Raw genomic sequence first — 21,441 nt, 5'->3', positions numbered from 1 at the left:
TGTTTATTAATACTTATCTAATGTTTAATATGCTTCATTTGATTTATACGTTTATATTATTTCGTAACAAAAGTGCTAAAATAAACATGTTTACTGATATGTTTTTTTCATATTTAGTCTGAAGGTGGAAGGGTTTGGCAGAGAATTGGAAAATAATAGAATGAAATGCAACTATAGCATCATGGTATATTGAATTGTATTGTTTACCCAAATACACAGAGAGCTATTTATAGAAGCTCTATTTATAGAAGCTCTAAAGTACTATCTCTAATTTCTTCTTGCTACCGTTCTCACTATAATGATGATTGGGTAATGCTAAGAAGACAAAAAAAAAACAGCCAGAATTTGTCTTATTTAGCATTTATTAATTGTCACAACTATTAATAAATGTTAAATAAGATAAGTTATGTCTGTTTTTGGTTGATTTTCTTTAATTACCAAATATTTCCGATAATCATTACTTCTCTTATTAAAAGGATATAAAATATTTTGTTGTTATTGTGTGTTTGAGACATGGATTTATTAACATTTGTTAAAGTGTACAATTATTAATTTATTAGTGTGTTTGAGTTAGATTGGATCTCATATAGACATAGACATATACATACAATTTAGATTAGAGATACAACAATTATGTAAAGTGATAAATAGTTGTACGAAATTACGGATAACAAAATTGTACTTAGAACAGTCAATATTTCTCTTTTCTTCTTTTAATCTATGTCCATTCACTAATTTGTATATATGAAAGAACCAAATTAAAATATTAACCAAAATTGTAAATTAAAAAAAAAAATATTCAGACTAGAGTAAAAACAGAAGAGTACTAAAAAAGAACTAGAAAATTAAAATTAAGAATTTTGGAAAGGACAATGGTTCTTTAGCTTAATAATTAACTTGACACTTTTATTATTAATAATTAGCATGTTCAGCAGTCACATCTTACTTATAGCCACATTATTGGAAGCGTAGCCATTGTAACCACCTTTTACAAATAATCATCTTCTACATCAAATCTTTTTTTTTTTTCTCCTTTCCATTCGCAACTCTCTTATTCCGTGAAACACTAGTTCAGTACCAAAAAAACATGTCATTTGAGTTCTAATTCATTGGGGTAGAATTATTTAATTAATAATGCAAAACGTAGACATTATATTCGACAATAGCATCGCCGGAGGTGGTGTTAAGCCAGAAAGTCTTGGCCTGAGCGTATCCACGTGCAAATCGGAAAACCCCGCTCCCTCCCACGATCGACATCTCCCTCACGCCGGAAAACACCGCATTCCGCCCCAATAAGCTCACTGTGCTCCCATTGTACTTCCCTTCCATGAATGCAAAGTTCATCACCATCAATAGCCCCAGATCATTTTGTGACGCGGACGCATAAATCCCCTGGGCTTTTCCTATGACCTTGGAGTTGGGCTCAGGCCCAACGGTTAAGGGGTCATCGGCCATCATTACAGCTCCGAATAACGTGGGGGACGTGGCCGTCATTGCAGCTTGGGCCACCCTAACAGCGGTAGGGTTTTGGCCGCTGAGAATGTCGTGGAAGTAAAAGTGGAGGTGGCTAAGCTTCTCCTTACGGAGGCCCAATGATTTTGGAGACAGGCTTCGATCGAAACGAGGCTGTTTGGCGGTGACAAGGGTGGAGAAGAGGAGGGGAATGAAGAAGATAGAGAAGAGGGTTTTGGATGTGGCCATTGCTGTTATTAGTTGACTAATTGTGTTTTGAATTAAGAAAAGAGAAAGGGTCCTCATTTTATAATGAAGAGATTATTTCGATAACAAGTTTCTTGTTTGTGGCTTGTGGCATTAATTGCATGCACGGATTTCAATCTTTTACTCCAAGCTGTAAGATATAACAATATGGCCAATTTTAGTATTTTACAGTGGGTGTGGGTGATTGACAATATTGACATGTTAGTAAATAACAACAACAGTTAAGGAAGTAGAACCTCCTTGCCTGAATTTGAAGTAGGTAAAGGAAAAGTTTAGGACAGCAATTTTATTGAATTTTGGTTAGCATGTAACTAGTAGAGAAATGTGAATCATTAGATGAAATCTCACATCAATCTTACACCATTAAATCATTATTGATGATTATTTGATGACTACCAATCACAAAAGTTGCTAGTCTCCTAGCATTGCTCGTAGGTAAATTCTACGATGTCATAGGTTTTGATATCTAAACTGCCTATTAATATTGATCATAAGTTATTGAATCCCACCTTTTGATTAGATTATGTTATGGTTGTACTTTTAGATATTTTTAGAAGTCTTTTATAATGATATTTTAAAATTAATTAATTTATCTTTTCTAAAGTTAAAAATCTACTATTATTTTATATATTAATGAATATATAGATTTTTAATGTTTTTTAACATTTATGTCTATTGAAAAATTATATTAAATTTTAAAAATAATTTTACAAAATATAATTTTTTTTATAATATCTACTTATTAAAAGTGACTTTTATTTTAATTTATCAACCGTAGCTGTTACAATATTTTGACAATTATCTTTAGAAAGCTAAGTTTAATAAACTACATTTAAAAAATCAAAGTTTCATCAATTCGGACTTAAATGCACCAAATAAATTTTTTCACATGGGTCAATTTGGAATATAACAAATATATATGGAAAAATAAATTTGCCTGAACTAGATTAGAATGACTTGACTTGATTTAGTTGATTTTTTTATAAAAAAAATTACCAAAATATAATATATATTTTATATTTAATTTATTTTTAATATATATTTTATATTTTAATATATATTTTGATAATTGATTTTAGTATATATTTATTATGGTTGAAAAATTAATGTTTAGAATAAATAATAAAAAATGAATTTGAACTGAAATATATAAAATTATATTATTTTAATTTAATTATCATATTTATCTTTTTGTAATGTAACTCTAAACCCTAAATCCTAAATAATACACCATAATGAGCATTTAATGCCAAAAAATGACCGTTTCAAAAAGTCAAAATTAAAAGAAAAAGGCAATCATTAGTTAAATATACCAAAACTCATTTACAATCTCACACTCTACTTAATATCGGAGTATCTTACAAGTTATCCTTCCAACCTAGTTCAACACTTAACAAAATTGAGATTTCCAATTTTCAGATCGTGATCTCGCTCCGAGCATGAACACTTTCCTAATCTCAATATCTCATGAATTTATTTCCATGTAAACCCCGTCAAAAGTTGAACGATTTAAAGCCTACTGAAAAGAGAAAATTTTAAATAACATTGAGACACAATTTCTATTATTTTCTATGAGTTGAATGACTTATTTCCATGTAATTTCTGTTATTGGTTTTTTAATTTTATTCCAAAGCATTATTCATATTAATATTGCATCATGATGAAACACATAAACATCGTATTCTACAACAGCCTCCTGAGCGGTAATAGAAACAGTCTTGGCCTGAGCGTAACCACGTGCAAATCGGAAAACACCCCGGTGCCGCCGACGATGGACATTTCCCTTACAGGGGAAGACACCGTGTTCCGCCCTAACAAGCTCAGTGTGCTTCCATTCAACCGTTCTTCCACGAACACCAAGTTCATCACCATCAACAACCCAATCTCATCCTGTGACGCAAACGCATAAATCCCTTGGGCCTTTCCTACCACCTTTGAGTTAGATTCAGGCGCAATTGTCAACGTGTCATCTATCACATCCACTGCTCCAAACGACGTGGCGGAGTTGTTCGTGGTTTGGGCTTGGGCCACCCTGAGAGCGGTTGGGTTTGGCCCACTAACAACGTCATGGAAGTAGAAGCGGAGGTGGCTGAGCTTCTCCTCTTGTAGGCCAAGTGATGCTGGAGAAATTCTTTGATGGAAGCTTTGTGCTTTGGCGGTGACAAGAGTCACAATAAGAACAAGGAAAATAGAGAAGAGTGTTTTGGATTTGGCCATGGTGATCGTAGATGTCAATGTGTATGTTACTCAATCAGAAAATAGAGTAATGCTAACGGGCCAGCAATTTTGGTGTTTTGTAACTATCAATTGGCTATTAATATTGTTTTTAATAGTGTGAGATTATATCTAATAGTGAAATATCACTCACTTTTATTTTGATGATTAAGTGTTGGCCAGAAAACACAAAAATTGCTGGCCCTTTATATTTTTTCCAAAAATATATAGGATTCTCAATTATTTATAACAGGCAGTTGAGTTTTTTTAAGGTTAATTACTATGCAAATTTTGGCATTTTTACTGAATTTTTAATTAAATTTTTATATTTTTTGTAAAATTGAATTCTTATACCATTTTAAATTTTTATAATAAAAATATTAAAATTAACAAAATATTCTATTAAATTATATAGAATATTCAATTAAATATTAGATATATTTATTTTATTTAACAAAATATTCTATTAATTCTAATATTTTTATCGTGATATATATTTAGTTACAAAATCTTATATTATATATGAACTCAACCAAAAAAAAAATATAAATATCTAATTAAAAATTTATTAAAATTATAGAAACTACGGAATAATTATTTTTTTTTATTTCAGTTTTGACTTCAGGTTGTCATGATGAACGTAATTATATACGATAACATATTCTTTTTAAATTAGTTAATATGAAGATTTAAAAAAATATATATGAAATTTAGTTTAAAAAAAAGTAGTATAGTAAATTAGCCATAAAAAAACTTCTAAATTAAAGAAATTTGTAAAATAAATTATTAATTATTATTGAATTTATAATTTTATTACATGTAAGTTTTAATATCTTAATTTAAACTAACAAGAAATCTTTTATTTTTTTAGTCTACTAACTTTTTATTTTAAAAGAATTATTTACGTTTATATAATATCAATATTTTTTTAACAATATATGTTTTCTTTGTATTATTAATTAAAAACATTTTAAATATATAATTGATTATTAATAGTAGCATCTTCATATAAAAGTCTTTTAATATATAAATAGCATTATTATTAGTCAAATAGGTCTTGCACAAAAAAAAAAAAAAAAACCACACGTATATATATATATATATATATATATATATATATATATACTTTTTTTTTTGTAAAACTGAACTGATGAATTAGAAAAATATTATATAATCAATAAATTTTATTATTGTTTTTATCAACACTTTGACTAATATTTTAAATTTTAAAAAGTAAGTTTAAACCTCAATCTTAATAGTATAAAAAGAAAATATTAATTAATATTAATAAAAAATATTGGTCCTTTAATATTTTTTGTTGGAGTAAATTGAGTAGGCTTATATTAATAAAAGTTCAAAAAACTAAATAAAAATTATCCAAGTATCTATTATATATTGTACTGTCACTATTCAATGACTTTTATTGAGTAGAGTTGAAGGGTTCCTTGTATTTGTAGTGGGGACTGGGGAACAGTGTTGATGTTCACAACCACAAAAACAAGTCATGCGCATCTCTAGGGCACCTAAAAAATTTTACTCTCACCTAACACATACACTTCCAAAATATCGAGTCAACCATTTGGCAAAGACATCAGAATAATTCTAATACTTTAAGAACCTAAAAAACTCTCAAAAACACATAAATAAAAAACTACATGTCTAGCAATTTTTAATTATTTTTTTCTTCTTCTTGTATTATAATCTACTTCACTATAGTTCTTTTTTTCAAAACTTGTTTGCAGACAATCAATAACTACTTTCTCATTAATCAATTTTCACTTTTTACATTTTAAACGTCTCATTATCGGTCTCTTTCTTTATTAATTTATTGGATCTATTTTAACCACTTTCTACATTTTTTCTACATTTTTTTTTTATCTTGATCTTCAAATTCTGTCTTTCTAATTTTTTACCTTTTAAATTTTTCTTTTTTGTTCTAAATATATCAAGTATCTTGTGTGGCTAGAGATCCATTTAAATTTTAAAGGGCATTTCATTAATTCATGTCTCCAATTTAAGATTTTTAATTTATTGTTGCTTTTCTTGGCTTAATACTAAATGGACCAGCATTATTACACCTTTTTTTTTTTCAGGTAAAACTCTATCCCTTAACACATTATTCTTTTTATTTCTTAGCTCTTTATTATTAGTACTCTTATCTTCTATTTCATAATCAACAGCCTCATCACACATTTTCTTCTTACTTAAAATTTTTTTCTTTGGCACTCTTTATTTTTTCCCCTCATCACTACTACTTGAATTCATCTTCTATAGTTTCATAGCCATCTTCAGATGATGAAAATGACAAACTCACCACAACAATCTCCTCAACTACACTTTTTACCAACCACTTCAGGCATATCCACATGGTGATCAACATAAATATACAATTCATTAGTTTCCAGGTCCCTCAACTTAGCTTTTCTCATCTGATTAATTTCTGCATCTTTTTTGATGACATGAAATTTAGACTTTATATTAGATGTTCTCATATCAAACTAGTATATTTTCTTATATTCTAAACAACCCAATTCCTTAAACAACTCAATCAAGTCAAAAAGTTTTATATAATCCAGGTCTAAAGAAAAAAATTTCTGCTCCACTTTACCATGCAAATAGCAAAGACTTTTTTCAGAGTCTTTACAAAACCTTTTTCCATGATAAAATACAGAAATAACCATACACAACCATCTGTAATATAGTACAGTACCATAATTTATTTATTCCAACTTTAATAACAAATCCTAATAGTATATATATTAACAAATAGTTAATTATGACTACATTATTTAGTTTCCTATTAAAAAATTGGTTGTCCGAGAGAACTGCATACTAAATTATTTTTTATTAAAATACACAATATTTATTTGTATTTATAATTTTTATAACCAGTACCACAATAAGTTACAAACAACAATGGTGACTTATCAGAATTAGAATCACATTGTAGAACTACATAAAACACAAGAGACAAGCGCATACGTGGAGAAAATTACTAATCTTCACAGTGCGAAGTGTCGTCAACGAAATCTATCAAACTCCGTCTAGCCGCTGTCAAACAAGCTTCGTCAGTACCCTTGTCAGCAGCGACATCAGCACCTCCCTCGACCTATTACCAAGCGTCAATAATAGTCTCCACGATTACCAGCTTCCCTCCTAAAGTTTCTTGTAATTGTGATGTTTTATTGATGGGGTTTTACGAAAACCCACAATCTAAGAGGCAATTGAAAAATTTTCCTCCACGGTAAACGACGTCGTTTTTAATGACATGAATGTGGACAATTTTATTCCTGTCTATTTTATATTGTCCAATTAATTAAGTATCTAACGAATACGTCATTCATCTAATATGCCAGGTCAGAGTGTTATCGTGATATTTCAGCATTTTTCGTCAAAACTTGATAGAGAAATATTCACAAAGATTGTGTTGTGTCACGAAAATAAGGATTAAAAATAAAAATGAATCGTTTTTATTCCCAAGAATAACATTGTTATTTAAAAAATAGACAAAACTGAATTGGTAATTCACTCTCTATTATATATTATACTGTCACTACTCTGACTTTTTTTTTTACGTACTACTCCATTACTTGTGGAGTAGAGTTAACGGGTTCATAGTGGGGAACAGTGTTATCTTTCTTGCAATGATTCACGTGCTTATACATTGTGACATACATTTTCCTTCTAAACGGAAATGAAACTTTATTCACCCATAAACTTTTGTTCCTAGAACCTCTTTCTCCTTCGTTTTATGCATTTTGTTTTTTATTGTTTTGCATTTAAAAATTGTAAAATATATCAATAAACTCGTTTGCCAAAATAGATTTTTTTTTTGCCTTGACTCCAAATAGGAGAAGATAAAGATTCAAGAAATAAGAATCAACCAAAAAAGATGTTCACAACCACAAAAACCAATCATGCATGCGGAGCTCCATAGCACCTAAAAAATTTTACTCTCACCTAACACGCTTCCAAAATATGGAGTCAACCATTTGGCAAAAATATTAGAGTAATTCTAATACTTTAATTAAAAGCCCAAAAAACTCTTAAAAACTGTTATTTGATAAGTGAGTTTGCTGATAATTAGTTAGAGAAAACAGATTAGAGTAGTTAGATATTTATACTAATCAGTAGTTAGTTAGCTGTGTATAAATATAGAAAGACCAGTTATATAAAAGGTATGATTCATCATTTAATACAAGTTCACATTTCCACTCATTTTTCTCTCTGGTTTTCCTATCCCTTGCACTCTTTTTCCATTCTCATGTGTAACCTTTAACATGGTGCGTTGAGCATGGAGAGAGAAAGAGTGAGCGAAACCATCGATTGAAGAAAGAGTGGCTTGATCTTCAATTCTAATTGTGGTTGGAGAGAGACGATGGATCTAGGTTCCTCTTCAAGACTGATTTCTCCAAGTTCAAGTTCTCTTCGAGCGTTCTGATTTTTCTTTTAAGATTCTTCGATTTTCGATCTCGTATTTTTCTGCAATTTCTTCTTCAATCTCCGATTTCTTCTTCTCCTACAACTTCTTCTCCTCTTTCAAACTCACACCACAGAGCTTGATGAGAGCCTAATTGTTTCCTAGTTTGACGAGTCATATCGAAGCGACAAGATGTTCTGATCAACGATATTAAAAGAGAAAGGTTCAGATCTGTGCACCAGATCCACAGTTTCCATAGTTATAAGTTCCAATTTAAGTTCTAGTGGAATGCAATTTTCCATCACGGACGCAACTCAGTTTGCTGCATTCTTCAATCAGATTGCTGCGATCTAATCACACATTAGCAAAAGCGTGAATCCGAGTCAGGATCCTACAAATTCGTACTTCATTCTCCCATCTGAAAGTCCAGGTATACCTCTCACTTTTGTTGTTCTAACTGGATCGAACTATGGAGTAGAGCTATGCTGTTAGCTCTCAAATCGAAAAATAAGCTAAAATTTGTAGATGGTAGTATTGAGAAATAGGATAGCTTAGATCCATTGTTTAAGGCGTGGGAGAGGTGCAACACATATGTCGTTGGTTGGCTTAATCTCTCACTAAGTCCAGATATCTACCAAAGTATTTTGTGGAACAATTTAGCCTATGAGATATGGGATGATCTAAAGCATAGATATTATCAAGGGGACAGATTTCGAGTGGCTGAATTATATGAAGAAGTGTATGCACTCAAGCAAGGAGACATGAATGTGACGAATTGCTATACCAAGCTCAAGTTAGTTTGGAAGAAATCGACAATTTCAGAATCTTGCCACAATGTAACTGTGATAAAAAGTGTTCGTGCGCCTTATCTATAATTAGAAAGCAAAGAGAGGAAGATAAGGTGACAAAGTTCCTTCGAGGTTTAAATGAACAATAGTCCACCGTTCGATCACAAATAATGCTCATGGATAATGTACCAAATCTGAATGCGGTCTTTGCTATGATCACACAGCAAGAACGACAGTTTCTCAGTCCTGACTCTACCTCGGACATTAAGATTTTGGCTAGCTCTGCTCATCACTTTAACACTGCATCGCCTTCACTAGGTAGAGGGAGAAGGAGAGGCAGAGAAGGTAGATTTTAGCCTGGGAGAGGACAAGGTGGCAGAAGTAGGCTGCAGTGCACTTTTTGCAACAAGGCTGGACATGGTGTTGATACTTGTTATAAGAAGCACGGGTAACAACGATATGAATATTCCAACTCTCAAAACACTGCCACACCAGTCCTCAATTGCATTTCAGCAAATGCAGGTACTAAGGGTATTAATGATGAGCTCAGTACCAATCAAAGCCAATTAAGAGTGAGTGAAATCACAGGGGCTGGATTCACTCCAGATCAAACGGAAGCCCTACTAGCCCTACTTAGCAAGCAAGAGGTCAAGCATATCTATAGTGTCATCCAGATTACGACACAACCTCAACCATCACCTCATCAAGGTAGAATAGTTCATCTTTTGCATTTCAATTCTCATATACAGGCTCTAGATGTATGCATTCAAAAGCATATGTCTTGGATAATAGATACTGGTGCCACGTACCATGTCTCATATAACATCAAAGATTTTCGAAAAATTGAACCAATAATGGTTATATTACCCAATGGTGCCTACACCACTAGCTGCATCATGGGCACGATTGTGTTTTCTGGCACATTATTTCTCACAAATGCATTATACATCTCTTCATTCAATTTAAACTAATTTCAGTCTCAAAACCGACATCATCATTGCATTGCAAAATGAGTTTTACTGATGAAAAGTGTGAGATACAGGATCGGCACACTTTGAAGATAATTGGTGCAGCTAGAAATATTGATGGCCTATACATTTTGCACCACGAGGTTCAAAGACCAACACATACATCACACATTAATTACTGCACTCATCCCTCATACATCTCAAAAAAATTTGTGGCATGATAAACTAGGACATCCATCTAATAATAGGTTAGCAACACTTAAACAATAGTTTGAATTTGTAGATTGTTCAATAAGTAAGGAGCCATGTAATTCTTATCATCTTGGAAAGCAAAAATGATTAGCATTTTCTCATAGTGTTTCTGTCGCTAAAAATGTACTTGAGTTAATTCATTTGGATATTTGGGGCCCGGTCTCCATTCCTTTATTTTCCGGTCACAAATATTTTTTATTAGTTGTGGATGATAAATCTAAATTTACATGAATTTTTCTTATCAAAACCAAGGTTGAAACAGCTCAATTGGTGAAGAATTTTATTAATTTTGTCAAAACCATGGTTGAATTTTTAATGCCTTCATTTTATAATAATTTTGGAATTTTGCACCAACGATCTTGTGTTGAGACACCACAGCAGAATGGAATTGTTAAGCGAAAGCATCAACACATTCTAACTGTGGCTCGCACCATTATGATTCATTCTCACCTGTCCAAAATCTTTTGCAGCTATGGTGTTCAACATGCGATTTATTTTATTAACAGGTTGTCCTTGCCATTCTTGACCAACCGAACACCCTATCAGGTTTTATACAATGCTCCACCAAATTTACTTCATTTTCGGGTGTTTGGTTGCCTTGCTTATGATAATGCTATTACGTGTAACAGAACAAAACTGGATCCAAGAGCAAGAAAATGTCTGCATCTTGAATTCAGGAAGGGTGTTAAGGACGATCTGGTATTTGAATTACAAACTAAAGCATTTTTCACTTCTAGAGATGTTCAATTTTATGAAGATTTATTTTCATACTCGGGGGTTGAGGCTTAATATGAAGATGCTAGGACTCAATCTAAAAATACTAACACCAATTTTGCAAATGAAAATTTTCAACTGTCCTATTGCATATCACAAATCCAAATAATAATGCACATGCACTCAATCATGATCACATGAATCAGAATCATATTCAACATTCATCTCCTATACATTCTAGTATTTATTTAGATAGTCTAGACAAAGATAGCATCTCACATTCCCTGCCCCATGATAGTCTCATGCATTATTTGAAAGCTTTTGACAATCCTGACCATACATCACACACAAATGTAGACACTAGTCCTAGATTATATACACAATTGCATGATTCACCTAGTCTACCTACTCATGTTATGCTGAGAAGATCCACAAGAATTTCAAAACCACCAGCTTACTTGAAAGAATACAAATGTTTGACAGCCATTAATGAAAATTCAAAAACCCTGGGAAAATTTTAAAGATATCCTATCTCAGACTTTTTATCCTATTATTCTATTTCTCCCATGCATCTTGCATACTCATTAGTTATTCAAAACATTGAGCCTAAGCACTATGAAGAGGCGATATCTCAAACTTACTGGCAAGAAGCTATTAAGACTGAACTGACTGCTCTGGATGAAAATAAAACCTGGAAATTGACCTCACTTCCACTTGGCAAGAAGGCAATAGGATGTAAGTGAGTATTCAAGGTCAAGTATCATTCGGATGGTAGTGTGAAACGTTACAAATCTCGCCTCGTTGCAAAGGGATTCACACAAGTTCCTGGAGTTGATTACAAGGATACCTTCAACCCAGCTAAATCAAAATTACATAATTTCTCAACACTAAACCCAATTAATTTTCAAAAATAAAGGTTGAGCTACATGAAGTGAAAATGAAGCTTACCTATGAAATTGTTGGATGGTCTTGTAGAACTCGTCGAGATGAACGTGTGACCACAAACGATGCGACGATTGGAGTTCGGAGTAGGAAGTTATCTTGATTTAAAATTAGAGTTAGGGTTTGAGTGTAAACCCCGGTTAAATTAGTAGATAATTAGTTAATAAATTATTTTTTAATAAGGAGGATTAGAAATGCGAATATTATATCAAAATAGGGTAGAGCTCATCGAAACGAGAATTTTGACACTAATTTTGAAGAAAACGGTCCAAGAATGGACCGAAAAGACCAAACCGGTTGAACCGGACCCGAACCGGGCTGTCGGTTCAACCGGACCAGCCCTATTAAATGAACCCAGCTTTGTCTTCTCCCTCATTACTGCAGCAACGAAGCTTTCAGCTTCCAGGGAGAAGAGAAACGAGAAATATCCCGTAACCCCAACGTAAATTTCCGATCCCCGTAACTTCTCCGTCCGAGCTCCAATCGCCGCACCGTTTGCGGCCACGCGTTCACCGCGTCGAGCTCTACATTTCTACCGGAACAATTTCATAGGTAACTTGTTTAATCACTCTCAGCTTCATCTTCCCCCAATTTTCGAATTTTAAGTGGGAATATTGAATTTCTTTGATTTCTGATGTTTTAGGATCCAATTAGCTTGAGAGAAACATTCACTCTTGCTTATGTGAAGCTTGGGTAAGGTGAGGATACGATAATTCTATTTTATTTTCATTAAATTTGAGCTTTGAGTATTAAATTGGGTATATATGTATTATGAATGTGTATTAGGTTGAAAATAAATAATTGGAGCTTGAAATTGTGAATACTGGAACTTGGAGGAAGCGGATTAGTTGAGTTTTGAGGGTCTGTTTTGGTTTTGAATAAATAGCTTTGGTCGTTACGTGGAAATCGGCTAAGGTATGGTTTAGGTTTCTTGCATTTAATATATAATGTTCTGTGAAAACTTAGGCTAGATGACCATTGGATAAGTTGGAATGCAGGTGTATGTTTAATGTTTAGTAATTTATCGATGAATATATTTGGTTGAAGTTTATTGGATAATTAGTTTTTAATTTTGGATGGTGAATGTTGTTATGTTAATTTGGAGAGAATTATGGTTGAATGTTATTGTTGATTAACTAATGATTTGGTGAATTATTAATTTGAGGTATTTTGTGTTAAAAGCCTAGGATTTGTGAACTATGATCCTTAGTTGAATTTTGGTTGTTGGATTTGAATATTGTATGAGTTTAATTGTTGATTTGAGGTAGATTTATTGTGGTGGTTGTTATGATGATGAGAAAGGATATGTTGAATTGAAAAGAATACAGGTTTGGACCCGAACAGGGTGGCAAAGTCCGAGTTTTAGAGGAGATGCTGCCGAAATTTTATAAAAAATTAGAGATTTTGTTTATATGATTATTTAAAAAGATTTAGATTCAAAGGTTATATGGTTTGATTTTGAGTTATTAAGAAAATGAGCATGTTTTAAGTTTGATTCATTTAGCAAAGAATGAATTATGTTTTGAATTGGAACTATTGATGGACGGAATGGGAAGTGTGATAATGAAGGATAAGGATTGTATATGATTGATGTATGATGATGAATGATATGCGATTGAGAATGATGTTGATGTTGATGAATTATAATTGAATTATTTATATGGCTTGTGAATTTGAATAATCTGAGATACGAGATTCCCTGGATTAAGTGCCGTGGCTTGCCACCACGTGTACCAGGTTGAAAACTCGATACTCTGTTGACCCTACGACGTAAGTGTGACCGGGCACTATATAAATTCCCGGGAATGTTACCCCCATTGAGCAATATTGATTATTTGAGAAAAATCTATGCATAGACTCTTGGGGATGCACGTCGGGGGACAGTCTAAGGACAATTCAGACTTGTCGGGTTGGCTGGATAACCGACAGATGAGCCTCATCAGCCATAGGACAGGCATGCATCATATGCATATTACTTGAATTACTTGCTTGTGCTCTAATTGGGTGTGCCTATCTGTATTTGCCATGCTAAATGTGTATTTGTTACCTGCAGTAGTTGTAACTTTCTTGTGTTTGCCTTTACCTGTTTATTTGTCTGTGAAAATGCATGATGGAATTGGAGGTATGGAGGAATGGCAGTATAGGACTTAGATTTAAGGTTAAGTTAAGTTAGGATTAAATATTTTTAGGAAACCGTCTTTTATGGCTTCTGTTTAATACTTTAAGCTCTACAATCTGAGTGTCGGCGTTCTAGGATTGCCTCTGGCATTCCCAGGACCTTATATATTATGTGTGTGGCACCTTTACCATACTGAGAACCTCCGGTTCTCATTCCATACTATGTTGTTGTTTTTCAGATGCAGGTCGGGAGCCATCTCGTTAGGCGTCTGGACTCTTAAAGCGGAGGGGTTACTGGATAGTGTTGTTGTATAGTTTTGTTGTACAGTGATGTATATATATGTACTTAGCTTTCTCTCCGCTTAACTTGTCCTTTTTGATCCTCTTAGAGGTTTATGGAGAGGCAGGATTGTGTGTATGTACTTTTGGGTTTTGGATATGTATGTATATATGTGTAAATATTCTCCGGCCAGTCTTGACTTCGCAGGCTGAGTTAGGAGCTTGTTATTTTGTATCTTTGGCACTCTATTCCTACTTCTGTTACCTTATGTTTGACAGTTACAGTTTTCTTAGCATGCAAGTTAACTCGTTCCTTGAGCGTTGCGCTTTTATCTCGCGATTTTTATTTCCCCTATCCTTCAAGGCTCCTAGCATATTATAACTCTTCTGCTATTATATGTACTTATTTTATTTTAGAGGTCGTAATACCACATCACCTCTGTTTTACGACTTAAGCGTAAAGCTTTGTGTGGTAGGGTGTTACATTGAGCTCCATGTTCAGCCCCTCCCCTCTTGATTCAGCGTTTTTCATGGAATGAGGAAGAAAGATGGCTGAGTTTGTTATTTATATGATGGGCCATGGGCCTATTTCAGACTCGGTTCGTTCGATTCGGTCTGTTCAGTTCAATTTTAGGCCAAATTTCTTAAAATTAATGTCAAAATTCTTATTTTAATTAGTTCTACCTCACTAAAACATAAAATTCAATTTTTTAATTTATTTAATTAATAATTAATTTATTAACTAATTATTCACTAATTTCACAGATTTTACACAACTAACCAAACATATCAAATTTTAGCCAATTAATCTTGAGTCTTAATTAATAAGTAACTTCAACTATCTCTAATTTCTTGCTACGGTTCTCACTATAATGATCATTACTTCTTTTATTAAAAGGATATAAAATATTTTGTTATTATTGTGTTTGAGGCATGGATTTATTATCATTTGTTAAAAGTATGTAATTTTTAATAATTAAAATTTAACACATGTTATCGATTAAATCGTATTAATTTTTGTCAAAATTAGACTGAATAAATTGGTAAACCATACTTTAAATCGGTTTCAATTAATATCTTTTTATAACAAATAACTACAATACTCCTATTATATAGAAAATTATTAAAATACTTTTATATATATATATATATATATATATATATATTAATTTTAAAACTCTAAATCCTAACCTTTCTCTTTTCTCTATGCCGTTGTAGAGTTAGAATTTAAAATTTTTAAAATTAATATATATAAAATAGGAATATTTTAATCATTTTTTTAAAATAAGAGTATTGTAGTCATTTTTTATAAAAAAATATTAATTTAGGTTGGTTCAAAGTTTGATTCACTGATTTTTTGGTCAAATTGATTTATCTGATCTAATTTTGACAAAAATAATACAATTTAATAGATTATATATATTAAATTTTAATTATTACAAAATGATATTTTAAACCTCTTTATCTGTATGATTTTTTACTTTTTATTAATTTATTAGTGTGTTTGAGTTAGATTGGGTCTCATATAGACATATACATACAATTTAGATTAGAGATACAATAATTATACGATATAAGTGATAAATAGTTGTACAAAATTACGGATAACAAAATTGTACTTATTAGAACAGTCAATATTTTTCTTTTCTTCTTTTAATCTATGTCCATTCACTAATTTGTATCTATGAAAAAACCAAATTAAAATATTAACCCAAATTATATGGTAAATTTAAAAAAAAAATCAGACTAGAGTAAAAACAGAAGAGTACAAAAAAAGAATTAGAAAATTAAAATTAAGAATTTTGGAAAGGAAAATGGTTCTTTAGCTTAATAATTAACTTGACACTTTTATTATTAATAATTAGCATGTTCAGCAGTCACATCTTACTTATAGCCACATTATTGGAAGCGTAGCCATTCTAACCACCTTTTACAAATAATCATCTTCTACGTCAAATCTTCTTTTTCTCCTTTCCCTTCACAACTCTCTTATTCCATGAAACACTAGATGAGTGCGGAAAAAACATGTCATTTGAATTCTAGTTCATTGCCGTGAAGTTATTTATTTAATAATGCAAAACATAGACATTATATTCGACAATAGCATCGCCGGAGGTGGTGTTAAGCCAGAAAGTCTTGGCCTGAGCGTATCCACGTGCAAATCGGAAAACCCCACTCCCTCCCACGATCGACATCTCCCTCACGCCGGAAAACACCGCATTCCGCCCCAACAAGCTCACTGTGCTCCCATTGTACTTCCCTTCCATGAATGCAAAGTTCATCACCATCAATAGCCCCAGATCCTTTTGTGACGCAGACGCATAAATCCCCTGGGCTTTTCCTATGAGCTTCGAGTCGGGCTCAGGCCCAACGGTTAAGGGGTCATCGGCCATCATTACGGCTCCGAAGAACGTGGGGGACGTAGCCGTCATTGTAGCTTGGGCCACCCTAACAGCGGTGGGGTTTTGGCCGCTGAGAATGTCGTGGAAGTAAAAGTGGAGGTGGCTAAGCTTCTCCTTGCGGAGGCCCAGTGATTTTGGAGACAGGCTTCGATCGAAACGAGGGTCTTTGGCGGTGACAAGGGTGGAGAATAAGAGGGGAATGAAGAAGATAGAGAAGAGGGTTTTGGATTTCGCCATTGCCATGGTGGTGTATGTTAAGTTTGAATTATTAGTAAGAGATGTTTGAATAAAGAGAAAGGGTTCTCATTTTATAATAAGAGATAATAAGAGTTTCTTGTTTGTGGCTTGTGGCATTAATTGCATGCATGGATTTCAATCTTTTACTCCAAGCTGTAAGATATAACCAAATGGCCAATTTTAGTATTTTACGGTGCTTATCCCTCAGCTGCAGTGGATGTGGATGATTGAATGTAATATTGACATGTTATTAATAACAATCTCGCTAGTTACCAACAGTATTTCTGCCAACTTCTGCTAATTTTTATTTATAACTATTTTTAATAAAAATGTCTTTGTAGATGTATCTAATAAAAATGTCTTTTTTATAGTTGTATTTAATAAAAATATATTTATAAATATATTTTTGGACGTATCTCTTTATATATGTGTTTAAAATATAATAATTAATTATTATTGACAATAAATTGACAAATAATATTAGTTCCTATACTTTTCCTATTAATAAATAACAACAACAGTTAAGGAAGTAGAAACTCCTTGCCTAAATTTGAGATTTGATATCTAAACTGCCTATTAATATTGATCATATATGGTATGAAAATGACGATTGTGTCATATTGAATATCCGACCATAATCATTATGGTTATACTTTTAGATATTTTTATAAGTCTTTAGAATGATATGTTAAAATTAATTTATCATTTTTAAAGTTAAAAATCTACTATTATTTTATATATTAATGAATATATAGATTTTTAATGTTTTTTAACATTTCTGTCTATTGAAAAATTATTTTAAATTTTAAAATTAATTTTACAAAATATATTTTTTTATAATATATACTTATTATTAAAAGTGACTTTTATTTTAATTTATCAACTGTAGCTGTTACAATTTTTTGACAATTATCTTTAGAAAACTAAATTTAATAAACTACATTTGAAAAATCAAAGTTTCATCAATTCGGACTTAAATTCACCAAATAAATTTTTCCACATGGGTCAATTTTGAATATAATAAATATATATGGAAAAATAAATTTACCTGAACTAGATTAGAATGACTTTACTTGATTTAGTTGATTGAAAAATTTACTTGATGTTAGAGAAATGCTTTGATGGAAGCTTTGTGCTTTGGCGGTGACAGAAGTCACAATAAGAACAAGGAAAATAGAGGACAGTGATTGGATTTGGCCATAGTGATCGTAAATGCCAATGTGTATGTTATCACTACACTAGGAACGGAACATAGCAGCAGAGAATTGGCGGCGTTTCACCTTGTCACCGCAAAGCAAGGGTGTGGTAGAAGGATATCTTCGTGTGCCTTCAGAACAATGGCGATTGTTTAGTGAAACGCCGTTAGGTAAGGATCTATTAACTCAATTTCTGTTTTACCCTTTTTAATTTATCCTATAAATTCTAATTGAGTCCTCCCCAAATTTTGTAGAACCCCGCGAAGAGTCTTTGGAAGCGCGCGAACACTGCCGTCACTGTTCCATTGCGCCACTGCAGCCGATCCATCGTCCTCTGGCTTCCGTCGAGCCTTTGTCTCATCCACAGTTCTGGAAACCCATACTCTCCGTCCAGGGTGTGGGAAATTCCCAAGATCTGCAACACCCTACGCCTCTGTTTGGGTTGTGAAGTCGCACAACTCCCATACACGCTTCTCCCACCGGTATCGAAGTCTCCCATCACCTTGGTCGTGCACGAAACTGTTAAGTCCACCCTCCACCGTTCGCCATCCTGAGCTATTACGGCCTCTTCCTGTCACTAGTTAGTTCTAACACTTTGAGCTTTCCTTCATGTTTTCATTCTTGGTTCGGAATTTTGAACAAGAATTTGTCTATATCTTCTATTAATTGAGGTTAACTGCTGCTGTTTAGGGTTAGGGCCGGATTTGATTCATGTGACTTGGTCCCATATGAGCAAGCTCAACTGGCTAATCATTCTTCTGCTTCTGTCATAATTTTAACCAATTGAACATGTGAGTGTTGATTGGCTAGATAGCTAATTGAGTTAGATTAATTAGCAGATTGTAATTTTATCTTTTAAGAGACAATGCTGATTAGAGTATACGTACATCTGTGTTTGATCAGCAAGAATGAATTGCTCTATTATTTTGTTTCTCTTAAGTAATGAGACTAGATTGTAGAGAATTAATCTCGTCTATCTCTCCCCTTGAGTCACTCTCTTATTCTGTAAATAGCTCGAGTACTTTTTGCATAGTGTTATGAGTGTGGAGCTGAGAAACAGGGTTGGCTGGTTCGAGTGATCTAAAGAGCATGTTGTTCTCATTCAATTGAATTAATCTTTAAAGATACTGTGCCTCTCAATCAACTGTTCATTTTTTATTTGTTTCTCCTATTTTTCTTATGATCAATCATCCATCTTTCCCTTCTCTCTTAAACCGGCCTTAGTTAGTAGACTTTGAAGGACAATCATGTGAGTTTAAATGAATCAAGCAAGATTTAGTACGAGTTAAAAAAAAAGTATTATCCTCTAAACCCATACTGAACCCCCTCTGGATCCGCATGCATGTTCCTTTTAAAGTGAAGACTCTTAGACTAATCTAGTTACAAGTTTTTGGATGAATCCTAATAAATAGAGGCCAAATGGTTGTCATCATTTACTCTTTTTTTGTCTCTTGTACACGTGATCTCTACTTTTAAGTTTACCAGTTAACCCTTTAAATTAATTTTCCTTCTCAAATGAGTCATGAACATTAAACAAGCCTTAAACATTTCCGGCTGCCCTAACATTCACTAGGCTAAAATATCTTGAGATGATCACCTAACCAAGGTTTCGATTCAATTCTTCCAACTAAAGAAAACTTGTGTTGAGAGTGTTACTTGTTTTATACATAGGTAAGATAACGTAATTAAACTAGACCAGATTAATAGGACTACAAGGTGAGAATAATGCACACTATGGATTAAAAGATACATGCATTTGAATTTTGGACATTATAAAAGAAAAATGCCGATCTCCACTATGCTCTTTGTGTGCTACTAACATCTATGTTCTGCTTCTAAGCTTTGAAATTTGAAGCCACTATACAGCACTCTATAGAGAGTTTTGGGAATTGAAATCGCGTTGTTTTAATGCAGATTTATCTGGAACTGACAGTGTGTAGAGGCTCTTCAATAAACCCGGTTCTTGTACAGGAAGCGACTTCGTTTGGTGTTGATTGTTAAGTATTGTGCACGAAAATTGCCAAAAGGTGTTTTTGTTTTCGCTGTTGATAATAATTGCAAAATTATTTGCAGTAAAGAAGCTTCTAGAGCACACTTCAAACAAGGTTATTTTTCTTTCAACTTTCTTATTATATATGAATATGATGATCTTGATTTATCATTATTATACTATTCCTCTTTAGCCTTTGTGAGGAGTAGAATTGATCATTCTGTAGTAAGGAAAAGGAAAATAATAAGAAGAAATTGAGATTGATATACACTATAATACTATTAAAGTGTTATAAGAAATATACAACATTGGCAACTGTTCAACACTACAACTTGGCCCTAGTTTCAGTTTTATCAAACTGTTATAATCAATATTCTGGTGGTATTCGGTATTGTTGGATAATTGATAATATAATATATTGTGGATTATTGGGTTGATGACCTGGATTTTAGATTTGTTATCCGCACAAGTTTATAAAAATATACGTTACTTGATAGGGATGTTAAATGGGAAGGTGGGAGTTAACGAGACTGAAATTCTAGTAATACTTTAAGGATAAAGGATGAAGGGTATATAGAGAATACATATCTAATCAAGTCATTTTTTACAAGAACAAGGACTTTGTTATTGACTCTTCCAAGTGACCATTGAGCATTGGTATTTTATTATTCATATGCTGTGTTGCTGGTCCGTTAATTGTGCTTTACACCTTGGTATTTTTTAACCATTTTTGCTAGAAAAGGTTAACATTTTATCTCAGCAAAATTTTGATCTGATAACTTTGATCCATCCAAATGCCTTTGATGGAACAATTTTAAATCTGCTTGCTTAGTTGAATCTATTTGAAGCCTGTACATGTCATTGTACAATTTTAATTTCTCCTTGCTGCTTAGTTCTTGAGATGGCTGCATTATCAGAGTATTTGGTTTATTGTGTATGATTCATTGATTTTGTGAAAGCTCATTGATTACACTTTCTGTATATTGTGAACCTAGTCCTATTTCATGTTTTGCAGCATTCATGCATGTTAGAAAATGGTACAGAATATAGAAGTTGCATTTGTATTATCCGCTATGTGAAATTAGAAAATAGTACTTAATTAATTCATGCAGCTAGCTAGCTTGGCTGGATTATGTATTTATTATTGGTAGAGAAATTGTTGTACAAAAGAGAGGAAAGTTAGTGTTTTTACAAGTATGAAT

General features: G+C 32.6%; 1 long non-coding RNA gene and 3 pseudogenes across 1 annotated transcript; 1 reads left to right on the top strand and 3 right to left on the bottom strand.

Annotated features, from left to right (window-relative positions):
- Positions 1 to 1,066: 1,066 nt before the first annotated feature.
- On the bottom strand, positions 1,067 to 1,701 carry LOC107647900 (dirigent protein 22 pseudogene; annotated as a pseudogene).
- Positions 1,702 to 3,358: 1,657 nt separating this feature from the next.
- On the bottom strand, positions 3,359 to 3,936 carry LOC107646252 (pterocarpan synthase 1 pseudogene; annotated as a pseudogene).
- An 8,479-nt stretch (positions 3,937 to 12,415) lies between these two features.
- Positions 12,416 to 14,661, top strand: LOC148554437 (uncharacterized). The gene is made up of 4 exons (XR_015886135.1): positions 12,416 to 12,569; positions 12,661 to 12,715; positions 12,804 to 12,932; positions 14,375 to 14,661. It is a non-coding gene; the product is annotated as an uncharacterized LOC148554437 (long non-coding RNA).
- Positions 14,662 to 16,480: 1,819 nt separating this feature from the next.
- On the bottom strand, positions 16,481 to 17,059 carry LOC107647925 (dirigent protein 22 pseudogene; annotated as a pseudogene).
- Between the last annotated feature and the right edge of the window lie 4,382 nt (positions 17,060 to 21,441).

The sequence above is a fragment of the Arachis ipaensis genome, chromosome B6 (genome assembly GCF_059453495.1).
Source record: "Arachis ipaensis isolate K30076 ecotype BB chromosome B6, ASM5945349v1, whole genome shotgun sequence".
Lineage (NCBI taxonomy): Eukaryota > Viridiplantae > Streptophyta > Magnoliopsida > Fabales > Fabaceae > Arachis > Arachis ipaensis.
This window is presented reverse-complemented; position numbering and strand designations above follow the sequence as displayed.